Genomic DNA, 6,444 nt, shown 5'->3' on the forward strand with positions numbered 1-6,444 from the left:
TTACATAACTATCTGAAATAAGGATATTAAGAATTACTTCCATAATAGATAACATTAAGATAGTATTTTTGTGATTTTAGAAAATTTCATCTAAGCGTATAAATTATAAAGTAAATTTTCTTAAAGCTTCGTCTCTTACATAATCCATCATAGGATGACAGAATGACATGAAGTAAAAAGAGTTTGGCCTTTCAATTCGCGCCCCCCCCCCCCCCCCCCCCCCCCCCCCCCCCCGCCTCATACTCCCAAGTGTTGGGGGAGTCTGAATCCGTAATCCTAGATTGGCTCAATTTTTAATGCCGAGCTGAGAGCTAAATAACATTACTTGTGCTTACTTTGGTGGCATTCACCGCGTTGTTACTGTACTATTGTGGATTTAGTTTTCAATGAAATTTGTTTCTAGCAATCAGTTTAAAGTATTTGTTGGGCAATTTTATTGTTATGATTGTTCTTTAATGGGTTGTGTTGGTCGATGTGGTAACGTTCCTGGCTGGTGAACGTCCGACTGGCGTTCGAGTCCCGCTCAAACTCGTTAGTTTTTTTGGTCGCTGAAACTTCACCATCCTTGTGAGCTAAGGATGGGGTGTTTGGGGAAGCCCATAGGTCTCTCTGCTAAGTCGTAAGCAGCTATTTCCTGGCCCTCCTTGGTCCTAGCTTGGGTGGAGATGGGGCGTGGGCGGTGATCATATGTATATATGGTCAGTCTCTGGGGCATTGACCTGCTTGATAGGGCAATGTCACTGTTTTTGCCTCTGCCATTCATGAGCGACCTTTAGACCTTTAAAGCTGTTTCCACTTAATATGAGAGAGAGTTTAAGTTTTAGTTTCGCCAGAAAGGTGGGTTTGCGTTTAAACTTAAAATTGACCACAGCTTTTTTGGTTAGAATTGTATTAGCATGGCAACTTAAGAAAGCAGTAAGGGTAGCGACCAGTGCAATTAACCTTTGGTTTATCGTTCAGTGTTTTTCTGGTGATCGATAAAAAAAAAAAAATATTACTCTTCAGAGAAGAACAAATAATCAGGAATATTCAGTTAGCGTGTTTGATAGCAACTATTGCAATAAATACATATGGTAAATATGATTAGTAAACAATGTACTTCATTCAGTAAATAGGATGATTAACGTATTACGTATCTTTGATTAAAATTGTTATTCCATCAGTAGTAAATAGGAAGTCTCTGAATTCAACAAATGAATATTAATGCTTAAGACAATGACATCCTAGTGTAAAATCCCAGAAGTCATAGGTTTGAGTTAAGGTCAGGGTGGATACAATTAACATCGAAATTCCATTGCGTATATGTTATATCCGAAATATAGCCATTCGTTCTATTCAATTAATATAACCCGCTCGAAACACCAAGATATCTTTATATCTCCCCTGATTCTTTAACATACCCAAGTCCACTTTCCTCACCTTTTCTATTCATCACTCGTCGTATATGAAAAATATTCATCATTATGACTTTAACTTTTCACGTGAATGTGACATTAAGGCTTCGCTTCTTCCAAAAATTGAATATGGTGCTATACCAGCTTCTCACATCAAAATCTTTGATTTCATTAGCACTCTTAAGTTTTCTTCATATCTTTTGGGCACGTTTACTACCACGGTTGTTCTAATTATTTTAGGATGAGCTGTGCATCCCTCCGTCATTCAGTAAATGTACCTTCAAACTTATCTACCAATCAACGATTTTCAATTTTTCTCTTTTCATCCATAGCAAAACATACTTCTCTGCCATCTTTGTTTCTATTTATCCTTGGGGTTGTGGTAGCCAATTGGAAACGTCCCTTCCCGGCGATAGGAAAATGTATAAAAGAATTTCTGCAAAACAGAAAACAGATAGTGGTTGCAAATGACGAGAAATCAGATGAAGCTCAGGTAATATCTGGCGTGCCACAGGGTACGGTATTAGCTGCACTGCTGTTTGTTATTATGATCTCAGACATAGACTGTAATGTTAAAGACTCTGTAGTGAGAAGTTTCGCCGATAACACAAGAATAAGTAGAGAAATTACTTGTGATGAAGATAGGAACTCATTACAAAGAGATCTATACAAAATATATGAATGGCCGGAGATAAATAGGATGGTATTTAACTCCGATAAATTCAAATCAATGAATTATGGAAACAGAAAGAATGGTATATGCATACAGGGGACCTAATAACGAGACAATCACAAACAAGGAAGCAATTAATGACCTTGGTGTAATGTTAAATAGGAATATGTTATGCAACGACCAAATAGCAACACTGTTGGGTAAATGTAAAGCAAAAATGGGAATGCTATTCAGACACTTTAAAACAAGAAACCGGATCGCATGTTTATGCTGTACATAAACAAGCTCGATAAACACCTAAGATGCATCCCAGACCATCCAAGACTGGAAGATGCAAAATACACCGAAAGATGCATAAGTAACTCTCTGGTGGATATGCGAGGTGCCTCACACTGAGGGACCTGGGGGAACCCAAACATATAATAAGGCAAATAAGGTAAGGTAAGGTAGGGTTCGAGACCTGCTCAAGCTCGATAGTTCTTGTAATGTTCAACTTTACCATCATTGGGCACTAAGGATGGGGGATTTGTGAAAACCTGTAGGTCTACCTGCTGCATCATCAACAGCCATTGCCTGGCCTTCCATGGTCCTAGTTTAGATGGAGAGGGGCTTTGGACGTTGATGACATGAATATACGGTCATTCTCAAGAGCATTGTCACTGTTCCTTGCCTCTACCATGCAGGAGCGACCTTAAAAAAATAAAAAACCCTAATTATCACACTTACTTTTTAGGCTACCGTACCCCTCCCGTCAAAATGGCCGTAGTGTAAGAAAGAGCTGGAATAGCAAGCCCTGACCATAAGATCGTTTCGTTCTAAATCAAAGCTCAGACCAAGGTAACTTCATTCTGTAAACTTGTTTAGGAAATTATGTAATACTGACCATTAGGGAGTTAGATAACGAAGTTTATTATCCGTAGCACGATATCGTGAATCAGAGTATGAATATATGGATTCATTGCTTTCGATATCGTATATGTATATATATATATATATATATATATATATATATATATATATATATATATATATATATATATATATGTGTGTGTGTGTGTGTGTGTGTGTGTCTGTATGTGTGTTTGCGAGTATCATACATTCAATAGCTGAATTGTATATGGTTTTCTCTTAGAGTCCCGATTCAATGCTGAGCCCTGCAATTATGTTGGCTATTTGTTTCTATGACATACAGCCATCATTCCTAAAGACCAAAGCATTCATGCTGAATGCATTGTGTACATTTGTTTTGTAATTCAATGAATGTGTTCGCGTATTTCCTTTTCTCTCTTTTGCGATTCAAACAATTTCGAAGAAATTCTGTAATTATGTTGCCAAGGGAACATCAACAAGGGATTTGATTTGGATTCCTTCATTATTTCGTTGAAAGCGACTTTGCCATACAATGGAATTAGTGGATATATCTCCTGTCAATGATTATTCAAACATTTGGAAAGGTCAAATGTTGTCTCGGCATTATTCGCTTTTGTACATTTCCAATAACGATAAGGAATATGTTTCTAATGCCGTATCCATGCAACCGGATGATATCACACGATAAGTCAAAATCCTAACTTCGTTCCAGTAATTTTCATTTTGATCAGCTGTCACATATTTTCGTAAAAATGGTTGTATTGAATTTCTCTTTTTTCGTGCAGATGAAGTAAATTATTATATAATTGATCTTCTTAATTGGTCCTCATCTTTCCTCAATGAAAATATTTTTATTTTTGGTTATCATACTAAAGTACCTTAATGACATTTATATTCCTTTAAAATGAGAGGATATAGAAATCCAATCACATTTTTATTGTTTTCATACTTCATTCTCCTCTACATTAAGAATAAATTAAACGAAAGGTTAGTCGACCCACTTGACGTTGTCATGGTAATTTCATCATGATTATTATATGGTTAGAGAAACCATCAAGAAACCATATTAGAGAATAAAATGGTGTAACTGGAACTTTTGCCATATATATATATTATATGTTAAAATCCTCAATAATTGTAGTTATTCTTAACTTGTTGCTCCTTTTCCAAACTGAAATCCCACTTCACCCAATCATTGATCGTCAGGGTTCTGTTCCAGATAAACTCTCCTTTTGCAAGCATTTTGTGAACTTTATCGTATCGATCAAAGCTCTCTAAAGGTCATTCTTGGTTAGGACACAGTTTAGTTGTATTTGGATCCTGCTTCTGTGACGAAAATACAAAACCTAATGATCAAAAGCATTTTCTTTTAATATAACATTGAACTTAGAACTTGAAAATATCGTTCGTTAGAATTTCTATTCAAGTAGTTACTTGAAGTTTATTTTTTGTAAAAAATGAAAGGTTTTTGGATATCCTAAATAACTCGTACAAAAGAAATTACATGTGAAAATTTTATATTTTAATTTTCTTTATTGGTATAATGATTTAGGTGCATTTTACTGACTGTATATATATATATATATATATATGTATGTATGTAAATATATCGATATGTATATGTGTGCGTATATATACATACATATATATATATATATATATATATATATATATATATATATATATATATATATAGATAGATAGATAGATAGATAGATATATGTGCATATATATATATATATATATATATATATATATATATTACATTCATATCTATTCACCCTTTTTCCTGGTAAATAATCTTATTATGATTCAAAAGTAATTTTAATGTTGTATTTCTTGCGTAGGTTATTTCATGGATTCATTTTCAGTTTCATCTTCGATCCATAAGTTTTAGGTTTTAATATTTGTAAAGTTTCTAATTCTAAATTTTATTTCGTCCTATGGTTTTATTAATATAATCTTTGTTATAATTTTTGTACACAAACTAAGAATGCAAGATTTATTCCCTTCTCACTCTTATTTCATTTAATTCTCTCTCTCTCTCTCTCTCTCTCTCTCTCTCTCTCTCTCTCTCTCTCTCTCTCTCACACACACACACGCGAAGCCACGATTGATTAATGCATTTTGAGCCTTTATAATTACCCTTGTGACTTTTTATCTACTTTAATGCTTTGTTTCAATTTGGTGTAATATTAACTCTTCCCTCATTCGAGCATCTATGAGAGAGAGAGAGAGAGAGAGAGAGAGAGAGAGAGAGAGAGAGAGAGAGAGAGAGAGAGAGAGAGAGAGAGATAGAGAGAGAGAGAGAGAAACCACAGCGTTTTGTAATAATGTAAAATTTCTCTATTATTATAAAGGGGCCGAAGAAAACCTTTTGTGACACTGATAGATATTGTATTGTGGTTCCAAATTGTATACTTTCATTGTGTCATCCTATTGCTGAGTTTTTTTTTCTTTCTTTTATATATATATATATATATATATATATATATATATATATATATTTATATATATATATATATATATATATATATATATATATATATATATATATATATATATATATATATATATATATATATATATATATATATATATATACAGATAGATAGATAGATATATGGACGTAATTTTATATAAGAACGAAAAGCAACTTAATTTCTAGAAATAAGTCTCACTTATCTTAATTCAGTATATTTTTCTTCAGAATATCGAAATGCTTTTAGCTTAGTGAATAAAACTAAAATAGACAAAGATGATGTAGTTGTAATTGAAGATGAAGTATTTAATTATTTGTGTACGAAGTTTCACAAATTAAGCTCATAATTAGTATTATTAGGTCACTGATTTTACCCTTGTTTATACCTGTGGGTGAGTATCAATATCCTTTGGGATAAATAAATGGTGTTCAGGAATTAGACCTCATCGCTCCCATTCCCTAAATTCGCTAAAAGAATGAGTTTCACGCATTTTAAGAATTATTATTATTATTATTATTATTATTATTATTATTATTATTATTATTATGATAGCTAAGTTGCAACCCTTGTTTGGAAAACAGGATATTATAAGCCTAAGGGCCCCAACAGAAAAAATAGCCCAGTTAGGAAAGGAAAATGGGAAACAGATAGAATAATGTGCTTGGGTGTACCCCCAAGACAGTGAAATATCATGGTGTAGAGGCTATGGCACTACCCGAGTCTGTAGAGCAATATGATTTTGGAGTATCCTTTTCGTAGAAGAGCTGCTCACCATTGCTAAAGAATTTGTCCTACCCTTATCAAGTGGAAATATTTACTGGACAATTACAGTGCATAAGTTAAACCCTTGAATGAAGAATTTTTTGGTTATCTTAGTGTTATCAGGTGTATGTTGGAAGAGAGGAGAATGTGTTAAGAATAGCCCGGACTATTCAATGTATATGTAGGCAAAGGAAAGATAAGCCGTAACCAGAGTGGGATACAATAAAATACGATCTGGTCAGTCAAAGGACCCAGTAACTCA

This window comes from Palaemon carinicauda, chromosome 35, assembly GCF_036898095.1.
Source record: "Palaemon carinicauda isolate YSFRI2023 chromosome 35, ASM3689809v2, whole genome shotgun sequence".
Classification (NCBI taxonomy): Eukaryota; Metazoa; Arthropoda; class Malacostraca; order Decapoda; family Palaemonidae; genus Palaemon; species Palaemon carinicauda.